Source organism: Cololabis saira, chromosome 20 (genome assembly GCF_033807715.1).
Source record: "Cololabis saira isolate AMF1-May2022 chromosome 20, fColSai1.1, whole genome shotgun sequence".
Lineage (NCBI taxonomy): Eukaryota > Metazoa > Chordata > Actinopteri > Beloniformes > Belonidae > Cololabis > Cololabis saira.
In genome coordinates, this window is record NC_084606.1 from 4968376 (window position 1) to 4984305 (window position 15930).

The 15930-nt window shown below is 43.1% G+C and overlaps 1 protein-coding gene across 3 annotated transcripts in view; it reads left to right on the forward strand.

The window, feature by feature from the left end:
* Positions 1-1049: 1049 nt before the first annotated feature.
* LOC133420127 (NACHT, LRR and PYD domains-containing protein 3-like) overlaps positions 1050-15930 on the forward strand; it is a 129557-nt gene continuing 114676 nt past the window's right edge. For 2 of the 3 annotated variants that reach the window (XM_061709710.1, XM_061709712.1), the window contains exons 1-2: positions 1050-1288; positions 10719-10817. The gene's annotated coding sequence lies outside the window, so the exon portion shown is untranslated. The remainder of the gene's footprint in view (positions 1289-10718; positions 10818-15930) is intronic. The other variant, XM_061709711.1, reaches the window with a different exon arrangement.

Genomic DNA, 15930 nt, shown 5'->3' on the forward strand with positions numbered 1-15930 from the left:
AAACGAATACGTTGTTCAAAGAAAAAATCACAAAAAAGTTTCCAATATACAAATAAACAAATAACATCTAGACCAAAAAAGGTGTAGCTGAATCAAAGCTTATTATTTGCCTACCCTCAAAAAGATTAATTACATTAATGAAATAAAAGCAAGAAGTAAGAGAAAGACTGCCAGTAAAACAAATTGTCTCTATGGGAATAACAAAAATTCCTCAAGAAACAAAAATATTTTTAAAATGAAGGTGCAGTCTACATGTTTCCTTCATCCTTAAAAAATCTAAGCAAATCACCAATTAAATAAATACCAAATCAACATAGCAAGCCACTCATTAATGTAATATAAGGAAATCATCCTTCTTTTCAATGTTCTTTTAAATAAGGTTAAGGTTCTACATCATTTCAAATCTCTATCTAATTTATTCCAAACATCCACCGCTGCCGCTGTAGCATCTCAGTTTGGTGTTGGTTCTGAATTGTAGGATTTTTACTGAATTAATTGGTAAATTCCTGGGTAAAATAAGTATTTGGTTCCTACAAACAAGCAAGGTTTCTGTCTTCCACAGACCTGTAAGTTCTTTAAGAGGCTCCTCTGTCCTCCACTGGTTACCTGGATTAATGGGGCCAGTATTAAGTGACCAGTCAGAGGGTTTTATTCCTTCTAAAAGATGCAGACGTTCTGACTCAGAGAAGAGTTTGATGTAAATGTCACTAAAACATGTCACTGATGCTTCTTTCACTCGGGATTAAAATGACCCTGGGATATTTATGTAGGGATCAAGTGAGTAGCTTCTAAGTTTGAATAGCTATATTGTTGATGTTATCTCTATTTAAATAGTCATGTCCTTATGTTTCTGCTCTGTAGTTTCAGGAGTGCAGATGTTCCATGTTTCCACCACTAGCTGCTGCGTCTGGAGTCAAGCACAACTTGCTCTTTGTGTTTAATTGACCTTTGAGCCGAGTTTATTCCTATTAAAATATGAGCGTGACAAAAGAGCTGTTAATAAGTAACCCAAAAGATAAGCTGCCGCGCCTCGCCTACTTTTTACAACATTAAGTGAGAAAACTCAGATACTTTAGTGAAGTTTCCTCTCACTTTCTCGTGGACGGGTTTCTGCGCGGGGAGCTCCGTGTGAAGGAGATCGGAGCAGTTTTTAAACTGCCAGCAGCTCCGTTTCTGGACAAAGATCATTCCCGTTAACGGAGTCACAGCTGGAACTGAAGGACGAAGGAGACGACGGTTCCACGCGTCCAGATGTTGGAGCGGAGTCGGTGGATGAGCAGCAGTTCAGGTAGATGATGGTCAGCAGGACCAGAGAGCAGCAGTTCAGGTAGAAACAATGGGAATATATATATATATATATATATATATATATATATATATATATATATATATATATATATATATATATATATATATATATATATATATATATAAATAATTTATTTTATTTAGAGGCGCCTTTCATGTCACCCAAGGTCACCTTGCAGGATTAAAACAAGAAATACAATTAAAAATACATTTTATAAGTTAAAAATACAAAAAGACATCCGTAAAAGCAGCAATAGACAGCATAGAAAATAAGAAGTAAATAAAACACTAAATAAATAAACTGGTGAGATGTATTGCACGATGTCCGGTCAGAGTGAGTGGGCAAGTTTGAACAGGTGAGTTTTGAGTTGAGTTTTGAATGTGGTGATGGAGTGTATTTGTTTTATGTGTGGGGGGAGGGAGTTCCAGAGTCTGGGTGCCGAGCAGCTGAAAGCTCGAGCACCCATGGTGCTGAGGTGTGAGGTGGGAGTGTAAAGAAGTCCAGCAGAGGTTGAGCGGAGGGTGCAGGAGGGAGTGTAATCTTGTTAAGAAGTCCAGCAGAGGTTGAGCGGAGGGTGCAGGAGGGAGTGTATTCTTGTTAAGAAGTCCAGCAGAGGTTGAGCGGAGGGTGCAGGAGGGAGTGTAATCTTGTTAAGAAGTCCAGCAGAGGTTGAGCGGAGGGTGCAGGAGGGAGTGTATTCTTGTTAAGAAGTCCAGCAGAGGTTGAGCGGAGGGTGCAGGAGGGGGTGTATTCTTGTTAAGAAGTCCAGCAGAGGTTGAGCGGAGGGTGCAGGAGGGAGTGTGTTCTTGTTAAGAAGTCCAGCAGAGGTTGAGCGGAGGGTGCAGGAGGGAGTGTATTCTTGTTAAGAAGTCCAGCAGAGGTTGAGCGGAGGGTGCAGGAGGGAGTGTATTCTTGTTAAGAAGTCCAGCAGAGGTTGAGCGGAGGGTGCAGGAGGGAGTGTATTCTTGTTAAGAAGTCCAGCAGAGGTTGAGCGGAGGGTGCATGAGGGAGTGTATTCTTGCAGAAGGTCACAGAGGTAAGTGGGGGCTAGGTTGTGAAGGGCTTTGTGGGTGAGGAGGACGTTTTTGTAGATGATGCGGTATTGGACTGGGAGCCAGTGGAGTTGGATAAGGACGGGGGTGATGTGGTCAGATGACTTGGTGCGGGTGATGATCCGGGCGGCCGAGTTCTGAATGAGTTTGTTGGTGAGTTTGGTTGGGAGGCCAGTGAGGAGGGCGTTGCAGTAATCGATACGGGATGTGATGAATGAGTGGACCAGGATTTGGGTGCTGGATTGGGACAGTGCTGGACGGAGTCTGGAGATGTTGCGGAGGTGGAAGAATGCAGTCCGGGTGATGTTGTGAATGTGAGGTGCAAATGAGAGTGTGCTGTCCAGAATGACGCCGAGGCTCTTGACGTGGGGGGGAAAGGGTACCGGGAAGCCGTCGATGATGATGGGAAGAGCGGGAGAGGGTTGTGACTTGGTGAGGGTGGATTTGGAGCCGATGAGAAGAGCCTCAGTTTTATTGCGACTTGAGTTTTAAGAAGTTTTTGCCCCTCCAGGTATTGATGTCGTGCAGGCAGGTGGTGAGGGAAGTGGGAGGAATGGCAGCGGTGGGTTTGGAGGAGATATAAATCTGTGTGTCATCGGCGTAGAAGTGAAAATGGGACCCCATGATGACGGAGAATTGAACCCAGGGGTAGGAGGTAGATGGTGAAGAGAAGTGGACCCAACACTATATATATATATATATATATATATATATATATATATATATATATATATATATATATATATATATATATATATATATATATATATATATATATATATATATATATATATATATAGTGTTGGGTGTGAATGAATACTTTATCACAGACTTAAAAAGTACCATATAAAATACATAAAAATACATAAAAATTACAAGTCACACATTAAAATACATGCAAACATCTGTTCCAATGTTTCCATAGTCCAGATGTGAACCTTGTATCACTCCGTTTGATGGTAGTGAGTGCAGTTATTAGACAGTTTTCTGACTCATGGAGTGGACACATGAATTTAAACATCAAATTCCTCAGCAGAGCATGGAAGGTGGGGACATAACAATGAACAAATAAAGTGCTTGCACTTGTCCATGTTGGGAGCTGAAGGAGGATCCTGAACGCATCATTATACGCTACCTGCAACTTGTTTAGCTTGGCTTTGGTGGTTTAATGACACCAAAGGTGAGCTGTGTAAAGAGGTGGACAACAGCTCTGCATAGATGTACTTTAACATCAGCTGTGCACATGTGGAATCTACGGGCAGCATGTTGGCCTGAGCAGAGAGCTGACAGCATCATCATCACAAACATCCTCATTTATCATGTCACCAAATACCCTACTCTCTTAACAACATCTAAGGCTCACACAGTAAGAATGGGGGAAACTTTTGTTTCTGATCCTCCTTAGCTTTAACAATCACAATATTAAACACAATGTCATACTGGACTCTATAGCTAGAGCACTTTAAGCAGCTGCTGCAGCAGCACCGTATGGAGACATGATGACCATCAGCAGATATGAGGGGATTAATAACACTCTCACCTATATATATATATATATATATATATATATATACACCTATCCAGTCCTACCCCTGAATCTGACATACATTCTTACATAAAACAAGACGAGTTTCAATAACTGTTCAATACAGTGATAAAATACTCAATTATATGTAAATATAAATATAGTTAAAATCAAAGCAAATCAAGGCAAACAAAAGAAAACTAAACAAACACCAGTATTTAGTTGTTACTATGTATGTATGTAATAATAGAAGTAATTATAATGTATGGTATTACATTATCATTACTTTACTATAATACTATAATATAATAGAGAACAATAGACAGCAATGGTATAACAATATACTTGAATAACTATATAAGAATAAATATGCTATATATACTGGTTCATATATTTACCTCCAATTATATACATACAAATGATTATAAATCTATACTGTATATGTATCTATATATATATATTATCTATATATATATATATTGTAGCAGGGCGAGTGCTACGGGGGCCCGACCGACAGGACAGAGAGGACACGGAGTTTTCGTGCAGAACCTGTTTATTCTCACCAAACACTCTCACACGTGCAAGCACCTTCTCCCAGCAGCAGACCACCAGTCTCTTCTTCTTCTTCTTCTTCAGGTTTATTGGCGGTTGGCATCCAGTTTTTCCGGTGCATTACCGCCCTCTTCTGGATCATTCTCATGGTCCAGCCTACTGACACTGATTCATACCCTCATTCTCTGTTTGACTATATTCTTTCAAATAATCTAGTGTCTCTTAAAAACTCAAGTAATGCTTTCAAATGTTTCCTAGTCTTCATTCCTAACATACTTTTAATGTTAATTTCCTGTTCTCCCAATTCTCTCAATTTATTATTCATAGTCTCCCTTTCCATCTCATATCTCCCACAACTCAGTAAAACATGCTCTATTGTCTCATCTTCTTGACACTCTTCACACAAACCATTCTGATGTTTCCCTATAACCTTCAAGTTATTGTTTAGGGCACTATGCCCTAATCTTAGCCTTGTGAATACGATTTCTTCTCTTCTTTTCCCACTACCCACCCTTTTAATTCTAGTGCTCTCTTGAATACTATATAGATGCCTTCCTTTGACCTCGTTGCCCCATTTTTCTTGCCACATTAAATTCACTTTTTCCCAGATCACACTTTTAGCTTCAGACTTGCTAATATTCACATTCATTTCTACCACCGTTTTCTGTATTGCCTTCTTGGCCATCCTGTCTGCCATCTCATTTCCCTTAACTCCAACATGAGCAGGGACCCATAAAAACTTAATGTCACTTCCCTTTAAAACTGATCTTGTGGCTGACTGAAGGACCTCATACAGCAGACCTTGACGACTCTTTGAATGAGACGATCTCATACTAGCTAGAACTGCAGATGAATCTGTACAAATCACTATTTTTTTAACTTGACTCTTTTCCACCCATTTTAAAGCAATAAGCACACCCAGCATCTCTACTGTGTAGACTGCTAAATGGTCTGAAGTTCTTCTATTCATTTCTATGCTCTTTGAAGGAACAACTACTCCAAAACCAGTCACTCCAGTCTCCGGTTGTTTAGCTCCATCCGTATACATTTCAATAAAATCACTGTACTCTGTTTTTAAATACTGAGTTGCTGCATTTGCCAGATCAATCTCTTGTCTCTTTCCCTTTAATTCCAACAAATGCCAGTCTACATGTGGCCATATCATCCTCCATGGGGGCATTAATGGATATACCACAGTTGGACTTAACTTCATCTCCCCAACACCAAGCTCTTTAGCAATGTCATTCCCCACCCTACCAAAGTTATCTTTCTTACTTTTTCCAAACTCCCAGCACTCCTTTAAAACTCTTTTTGTAGGGTGAGACTCACCATGTCCCTGTAACGATGCCCAATAATTGCTCATCAACTGTTTTCTTCTTAATGCTAATGGCATTTCTTCCAGTTCTACTTGTAGTGCACATACTGGAGTTGTTCTAAAAGCCCCACTGCATATCCGTAGTGCCTTCGCTTGAATTATATCCACCTTTTTTAAAAGGGACGCTGCTGCTGATCCATAAACAATGCAACCATAGTCAATAACTGATCTTATCATAGCTACATAAATTGTCTTTAACGAAGCACAACTTGCCCCCCATTCCCTTCCTGTCAAACACCTCAAGACATTTATTACTTTTTTACATTTGTCCTCTACTTTCTTAATGTGGTCTACCCACGTCAATTTAGAGTCAAATATCACTCCCAAATATTTAAATGATCCAACTCTTTCCAGCTCTTTTCCATACATATATAGCTTCTCTTCCACCCTTCTTTTCCTGGTGAAAATAACTGACTGAGTTTTTTCCACAGAAAATCGACATCCCCAATCCAACCCCCACTCTGTTACCCCATCAATTGCTGATTGAACTTTACTCACTATATACTCCAAATTCCTTCCTCTTTTCCAGAGTGCCCCATCATCAGCAAAAAGTGAAGTACCAATATCTGATGGAAAATTTGAAAAAACATTGTTTATCATGATTATGAACAGTAGAGGACTAATAACACTCCCTTGCGGAGTCCCATTCCCAACCATATATTTGTTCGACATCTCACATCCTATTCGGACCTGTAATTTCCTGTCAAATAAAAAATTCTTTATCCAGTTAAAGGTTCTCCCTCCAACTCCCATCCCATGTAATTTGATCATCAAACCTTCTCTCCACATCATATCGTAGGCTTTTTCAATATCAAAAAAGACTACCACTACTGATTCTTTATTTGCTTGTGCCCTTCTAATCTCATTTTCAAGTCTTACTACTGCATCCATAGTACTCCTACCTTTTCTAAAACCACTTTGACAGCTCGTCAGCAAACCTCTCTTCTCAAGGTAGTAAGTTAATCTTTCTGTAATCATTCTTTCCATAATCTTGCACATATTGGAAGTTAATGCAATCGGCCTGTAGCTTGATGGTTTACAAGGATCTTTCCCAGGCTTCCTAATTGGAATTACCACTGCTTCCTTCCACACGCTTGGCAGCTTCCCTTCCTTCCACACTCTGTTATACAAATGTAACATTTTAGCCATCCCATTTGGTCCAAGGTTTTTCAACATTACATAGCTGACCTGATCTCCACCTGGAGCTGAAGGTTTTGCTTTATTAACCGCTCTCACAAGCTCAGCCATTGTAAGACAGTCATCCATACTCCCCCCTCCATCTTCCCTCATATCTAATATTCCTGGGTAATTACTCAAGTTCATTTCTCTTCTCGTTCTCCCTTCCTCTATTAAGTTTCCCACACTGTGTACTTTTGCAAAAGCTTCAGCTAATAACTCTGCTTTATCTTTATCAGTTGTTGCTGTTTGTTCTTCTGAGGTGATAACTGGATATTCCCACTCCCTTCTGTCTCCTCCCATCTTTCTTATCATCGCCCAAACTTCTCCTACCGGGGTTGTTCTCCCTATGTCACTACAAAAGTGTCTCCAGCTTGCTCTCTTTGCTTGTTTGATTACCTTCCTTACCTTTGCTTGTGCCCTCTGATATTCTATCAGACTGTGATAATTATGCTCTCTTTTAACTTTTTTAAATGCTTTGTTCCGGGCTTTTACCGCTTTTGAGCACTCTTCTGTCCACCATGGGACGAGTTTCCTATTCCTCCTGTTTTTACTCTTTGGAATTGCTTGACTTGCTGCAGACATAATTGCTTCAGTCACATTACTGTTAATAGTATCTATGTCCCCATTCAATTCAACAGATTCCATTAATTTTTCACTTACTGATTTAAATATATCCCACTTCGCTTTACTATACACCCACTTCTGTAACCCATTTCCAGCATTCACTTCTGCTCTTCCTCCTATTGTACACATTATCACATAATGGTCACTACCTAAAGTTTTTCCTGTCATCACCCACTTACTAATTCCTGCGTATCGTACTGACACCAATGTTAGATCTAATGCCGACTCATTACCTGTTCTTACATCGACTCGTGTCCCCCTCCCATCATTCAAACATACAAGATCCATCTCCTCCATTAACTCTTCTATGACTCTGCCATTTATGTCTGTATGTGTTCCTCCCCACAGTGTATTATGAGCATTAAAATCAGCACACCAAATAATATTATTCCTGTCAATACCTTTAATCCTAAGTAATCTTTCCAACTCCAACGTTTTGCATGGGTTATAGTAATTCACTATTACCATATTCTGCTCCATCTCCCATACTTCCACCACAATATATTCCTGTTCTACTCCTATTTCTAATATTCTGTATGACAAATCTTGTCTAAGAAACACTGCACCGCCTCCACCCGTGCCTTCACCTTCAGCCCTGTCTCTTCTTATTACCACATATCCATAAATAACAAAATCTAATACTGGTTTCAAAAAAGTTTCTTGGATACATATTACATCTGGCTTTTCAACCATCTCTCTTAAATAATGTTTGAACTCTTGTCCATTAGCCACCAAACTTCTAGCATTCCACTGAAGTATTTTCATCGTGATTTAGATGATCCCTTGCTTGGTCCTGGCTACTGCTCTGTCTATTAATTTCACTTTGGATCTCCTCCCAATTCAAATCATTCATTCCCAAGTGATCTATCGCTGCCTTTGCTATAATCTGTATATTTGTCGTCCTCGACGTAGATATTCTTGTAGAATTTATTGCTGCAGTAATGAACACCACCAATTGTTTCTTATCCACCCAGACTTTGTCTTTGTGATACTGCTCTCTCCTCTGCTCTCTTGGTTCTCCACCTCCATCTCCCACCCCCACCAGTCTTTGTGGTTCATCTCTCTTCTCAACCTTCTTCAGGGCTTGTGCATAAGTTACCTTTTCCAACACTTTTACTTTCTGAATCTCTACTTCTTTCCTCATTGTTGGACATTTCCCAAAGGTAACACTATGTTCACCCCCACAGCTACAGCACTTTGGTTTTGTTTCTTCTCCACATTCTCCATATTCATGGTCCCCTGTACATCTTGCACACCTTCTTTTTTCTTTACAATATTTAGCAATATGGCCAAATTTTTGACACTTGAAACATCTCATCGGTTTCGGTATATAGGCTCTCACATAAAAACACACGAATCCTAAATAGACTCTGTCTGGAATTACTTCACCCTTAAACTCTACCAGTACCGTTTCACTTGTTACCTTTTCTGTACCTTTAGTCATCCTGTGCACATTTACTATTTCTATGCCACGAGCATTCAAGTTCTCCTTCAACTCCTCCTCACCCATGTCTACTGCCACACCAGTAATGACTCCTTTGGTATTTTTGGATTTTTGTTCTCCAACCTGCACAACTTTCACAACCTTTTTTTCACCGACCGTAGTGAATTGTTTGACAACAGCCACCTGAATCTCATCTGAACATCCTATAAACAGATTGCCATCGTTTAAAACCCTAGCAAATTTGATATCCCCACATTTCTTTTTAAGTTCTCTAGTCAACTGCAACGGATTCATTTTTGCCACTCCTCCCTCACCTGCAAATCGAACCACCACATTAAACCGTTTTTGTCCTTCATTATTCTCAGTCTCAGATTCCACAACTCCTTCCTCCTCTAAACCTCTTCTTGTCCTTTCTTCCCTGATCCTGCCTTTCCATACCTTTCTTTCCACCTGCCGCTTTCCCTGCTTTGTCCTGCCTCATACCTCCTTCTAAATTACTATACCTATCACTATCATTCCCTGCTTTATTCTTAGACATTCTCCCTATCAGCTATAAAAAAAAAAAAAAAAAAAAAAAAAAAAGGAAGAAAGGGTACCGTTCCGGACCTTACAGGCCGTCGGTCGGCACCCCTTCACCCCTAATTCCTACTACTAAACAATATACTATAGTCTTTATTCAACTCTCACACAAAATAACATATAACTTTAGTACAACCGTCAACTGGATGCCAAACCGCTTCAACCACCGCTGTCACCTGCTCCCACTTCCACCAGGTGCAAACAATCAGCGATCAGCCGACCACCAGTCTCAGCAGCAGCTCCTCCTCTTATAAGGCTGGCAGGGTGGAGAGCTTGACGGGCCACACCTGTGTCCCGTCAGCCTGAGTGGCTGCAGCTCCTCCACTCTGCCACATATATATGTATATATATATATATATATATATATATATACATATATATATATATATATATATATATATATATATATATATATATATATATATATATGTGTATATATGTATATATGTGTGACGACCCTCTTTGCCTTGCTGCCTTGTGGCTGGTCTTCTCCCTTGCAGGTAGCAGTGGGCGGAGCTGAGGGTCATCAGAGAAGTGGCAGCACCTGTGCTCGATGAGCCTTTAAAAAGCGCTGGCTGCTCACTTCTCCCCTTTCTCTCATCCCTGATGCAGCATTTTGTTTGTGGTTTGGGTTTGCTTTAGCTCTACACCTTACACACACATACACCCACATTGTTTCCCGCATAGATACATGTTGATGTCTATGTGGAAGCGTGATCTGACGGGTTTTTTTCTTCCACCAAAGCGTCGTACACATAGATCTTCCAGCTGGACTGGGATTTATAAAGAGAACATTGCGTGCAAGTGTGCGTGCACACGGTTTTATAAATCAGGATTTTCTTTGTGCTCCCGCCATTTTCAGCTTTTGGGTTTACGTGCACTTTTAGTCTGAATCCTACACACTCTTTTATAAATGAGGCCCCAGTTCATTTACTCAATAATTTAGTTGAAATTAATTTACAACCTTCAATATAAATGGTCACCTTCATTTTTTAAGTTCAACCAGATTATTTATGAGATTCTTCTTCCTCTTCCTCCTCCTCCTCTTCCTCCTCCTCTTCCTCCTCCTCCTCCTCCAGCTCTGACTCATTCTAGGATCAGTTCAGCTGCGTCTCAGTTGGTTTTTCTTCAGACTGCAGAATCTTCATCTTCAACTCTTCGGACTGTTTTTAGAAACTGTAAGTTTGAACTTTTTCTTCAGGAACTTTCCTGTTAGTTTCTGCTCCGTCGTGGTTGGAGAAGGTTTTCACTGCAGACTTTGGTCATTCTTGTGTCTGAAGACAAATCTACATGATTATTAGATGACGATATTATTATTGTATTAATTCTTTATCTGTTGGAGCCGTTTTGCATGAATGTGATTTATGTTTAAGAGGATTAATAACTTTTGTAAGATTCCTTTGGTTTTATATTTGTTCTAACCAGTGACTAGTCACAAAGCAGAATATTGCATTTCTATTTGCTGCTGTAAGTAGAATAAATATACGGTAACTCAGTGAAACTTTACAAGTCACTGGACCTTTGAGCTACACAGTCTTTAGACCAGCATACTTTATTTTATTCATAAACGTTAAGGATTTGGTTCTGTATTTTGTATGATTCTTCAGTTTTTGAAGTAAACATGGAAAAGAAGAACTTTACGTTAAGACCTTTCCTTTCCGTCATCGGTGTAAAAACCTTTCTGGTCCAAAGCTGCTGCTGCACAGATCAGAGACACAGTGATGATCAATGATGATTAGTTTTCTTCATCAATCAAACTGTGAGGTGTTTTTATTTCCTGGAATGAAGCTGTCGTCTCCAGCATTAAAGTCAGTTTGGTTCCTGGAAGAAGTTGTTCTTTGGTGCTTGTGTAACTACTGAAGACGGCGTATCTTCATCCAGAAGTCTTCCTGACTGAACTTCCAACAGCATCACTGTTGACACAGAAGCTCCCAGAGGTTCATGCAGACGGGGTTAAAAACAACAGGCTGATTAACTGAAACATTTTTACTGAGAGACGTAAAAGAAGTTTCTTCTCCAGGTCATAAGACTTCTTAATCAAGACACACCCAGCACTCTGGACTCTGAACTCTGTCAATCATCACACCTCATATCACATTTATTACTCGTTTGCACTGGATACGGCATGTTTATATCTCCTTATATTTGCACATTGAACCTTTGTCCCTGCAGATAAACCTCTGAGCTTCGTCACGTTTACAGTAACAAGATTTTCAAGTTTCTGTAGTAAAAACTCTGTTCACAGAATCACCTCATTGTTGTTTCACACCTGTTCCAGCTAGTTAGAGCATGTTAGTCCTGGTGGAGGACAGGCTGATTACTTTGAGGCCCTTTCCAACATTTGGAGGATAAAGAAATAAAATGAATTAAAGCTGCAAGCAGCGATGAACGGTCCTCCACCCTTGTGCACGTTCAGGCTGCAGTGGAAGCTTGTATGACTTGATGTAGATTCTTCAGGCCTGGACATTTAGTGGATGACACCACCCACGACTCTCTATGTCAAACCATTCAAAAGTTATGGCAGAAAATAGGGACTATCATATATCGACCAATCAGAAGAAGGGGCGGGGCTAATTTGCACCAAATTTGTTCAAGAACTTAAAACCAAGTCCAATGACACCACCCATAAGTTTTCATGTCAAACCATTCAATTGTTATGGCAGAAAATAGGAACTATCAGATATGGACCGATCAGATGAAGGGGGGGGGGTGCGCTTTTTTGCGTCTAGTGTCGCCACGGTAACGCTTTGGACTGAGAAAAGTAATGCGCGTCGTCGCACATTTTTTTTTTTTTTACCTTGTCTGCACACATATTATTGATTGATACCATGACGGTAGAAACCAAAAGTGTATATATGTGCATTATTACTATATTTAATATATATACATATATATACGCACACATATGCGTACACATACATAAATATACACATACAAACCCAGTGTTTTGTTTTTTTTTGTTTTTTTTTTTTTGAGGGGGGGGGGGGGGGGTGACGACATCCACTGCCAATCCAAGAAGCAGGAACACACGGAGACACACGTCAAGCACTGGAAATCTGCAACAAAAAAAAACCACAAACAAAGCACGAAACCGGCACGGAGCCAACCAAAACAATAACAGCAATCGACCTAAATCTTGAGATCTGATCGCAGTCTGAGCTAAGCTATCGCTACCGCTACCTAAACCCAAAAACTAGAGAGCCAGCATGCAGGTGAACAAGCCAGTGTGTATGTCTATGTGTGTGTGTGTGTATGTATATGATCATGCGTGTGTGTGTGTGTGTGTGTGTGTGTGTATATGCATGTGACTAAGTGACTATATGTGTGTGTGTGTGTGTGTGTGTGTGTAATAAACCAAACAAAGCTCCACCTGAAGTGTATCTATAGTGGGGGAGGGGGGGGAGCAACCCCGCCACCCGCGAGACCAGAGGCCGACACGGAAGAGCCCGGAACCCAGGCCACCGGCAACCCCACAGAGGGGAGAAGTAGGAGGGAGGCAACCCACCGCCTGCGAGGCCCCCCCCCCCCCCCCAGCGGCGGCCGAGGGGGCCCGCGGGCGGGGCCCCCACGGCGCGCAAAGAAGCAGCCAGGGATCCCGCGGCGGCGGACTGCGACCCAGGCAATCCCCGGCCACCCGGTCCGGGCCGGACACGCGGCCAGGAGGCCCTCACCCTTCAGGCCAACGACCCCCACCCGGCAGGGGGCCAGCCTGCCCGGAGAGACAGAGCCGCCCCGGCCGCCGACGCGGGCAGGCGCACCCGTCCCCCACGAAAGTGGCCCTCCAAGACCAGAGGGGCGCCCCGCCGCAGAGGCAGCGGGGGGGACCGGGGACGGGCCCGGAGAGAGGGAACCCCCCAACAAGGCGACACCCGTGCAGGCCCGACAACGGAGGGCCCCAGACCCAGGCATCCCATTCATTCATCCATTCACCTATCCGATACCTATACTAATAATAATATAATATACTATACATAATAATAATACTAATAATAATAATAATAATAATAATAATAATAATAATAACCATCTTTGTATAATATAATATTCATAAATTATTAAGTTTTGATGTCCTGCCAATGGAGGCTCAGATCCTCCATGGCAGGACCCTTCCACACCGCATTCTCACCGACACAGACATACAATCACGCACCGTTTCCCCCTCCCCGGGGGGGTCCAGCAGCGCCAGAAGGCACCCCAGGCTGCACGGCGGGCCCCGCCAGGCCCGGGTAACCCGACCCACCCGTCCCAGGCCGGTGAGGGAACGCGGGTGATGTGGGACCCCCTCCCGCCCCTGGTGTTGAGTGCGTGTGATTAATGCCATAAAAACAAGGAGGGGGGAGGGCCAAGTATCGATTGACACCGACCCCCCCCCCCCCTCCCGAACTACGTGTCCTTGTCAAATGTATTTATTAAGTGTTGAATGTGCAGTGTCTATTTTGCTGTTAAAACCGTGAGGCGGGGAGTGCCGGGCCACGCGGGACGGTGCCCCCCACGACCCGGACCCCCCGCCCTTCGCCTATGTACGTATGAATCATGTAGGGGGGGGAAAGAGGGGGAGCGGAGGCCGAAGCCAGGAAGCAGGACCAGCAAAGCCGGCCCTGATAAGACACCCGCGTCCCCCCACCGGCCATCCAGTAGACGGGGGGCGGCCCTCCGAGCCGGGCCAGGGCCCCACCGTACCTCCACGGGCGCCCCCGGCGCCGCCGGAGCCCCCAGACGGAGGGGGAAACGGTCCAACATCCTCCCATTCATACTGACAACATTAGACATAGATACCTGGGAATGGTGCCACCCCGTCGTCGCGCCCGCCCGTGCACCCCCCGGTCAGGGGAGGCCCGCTCCCCGGACCCGGCCCCACCCCCCCCGAGGCCACCCCGGCGGACACCCCAAGGGTCACGGAGTCCCCACATCCGCAGGGGCACTTGGCCCCCGCCCAGCGACGGAGGACCAAGGCAGCAATGCCCCCCCAGCGCAGACAGCCACCCCCCACCCAGGCAGGGTCGGGCCCTCTGGGTGGGAGCACGTCCACGGCCCAGCCCCCCCGGGGAGGCCCGGAGACGCCCAAGCCACAGCCCCCCGCCCGAGCCCTCCCCAGCCACCCCCCCCACCGCCATGAGGCAACCCCCCCCAAAGGCCCCCGAGGCCCCCACCGGCTAGGGACAGGGCCCCGCGGCCCCCCCCACCGCCCCCCAGGGGCCACCAGAGGCCCGCACCCCAGACCCCCCAAGCCGACCCCCAACCCCAAGGGCTACGAGATCACCACCCCCCCGCCCCAAGCCAATAAACGGGGACCACAGAGAGTGCAATTCAGCCGAATGTTGTTCAGTGGAGGCAGACATTATCTCACTACTAATATGATCTGATAAAAGATTCCTAAAATGGTTGATACATAAACTGGATTTTTGTTTCCAATTTACTAGAATGGTTTTCTTTGCGATACATAAGGCAGTGAGAACCCGGTGTGTCCAATTAGGATCTATTTGAGTGTCTCCCAGGTGACCTAATATACATACCGTGGGACACACTGGGATTCTGTGGTTGATCCATGTGGATAAATCCTCACAAATCTCCTTCCAGAACCTCTGTACCGGTGTACAGAACCATAAAGCATGCATATAATTATCTGGGGTGTTCTCTGTGCACTGTGAACAGATATTAGAGGTGACAAAGCCCATCTGGAACATCCTTTGTCCAGTATAATGTATTCTATGAAGAACTTTGTACTGTATAAGTTGTAGGTTTGGGTTTTTAGTCATAGTAAACGTATTTAAGCATATTTGTGACCAAGAAAACTGGTCAGTATTCAGAGAGAGATCCGCCTCCCACTTGGAGATCGGGAGAGAGACTGAATTGTCCAGTTTAGACACTAACCTGTAGAGTTTTGATAACAACTTTAAAGTGCTTAGATTCAATAAATCTATTATCTTAGCGGGAAGTTGTAAATCTAATTGGCTAATTTTGTATGTTTTATTTATTATTGCCTTAAGTTGTTGATACTCTAAAAATGTATTCCTGCTAACTCCGTATTGAACAATAAGTGTATTGAAAGGTACAAACTGTCCTCCTACAATTACGTGCTGTAAGTACCGTATTCCTTGATCCCTCCATTGAACGAAGTTAACCATCTTTTTATCATTTTTCACGATGTCTTGGTTGTTCCATATTGGTGTACGGTCACATGGAAAAAGTGAAATTTTAGCTATTTTAAGAAATTCCCACCAAGCTGATAAAGTTGTGCTAATATTAATGCTTTTGAAACATTGATGATGTTTGATACTTTGACTAATGAAT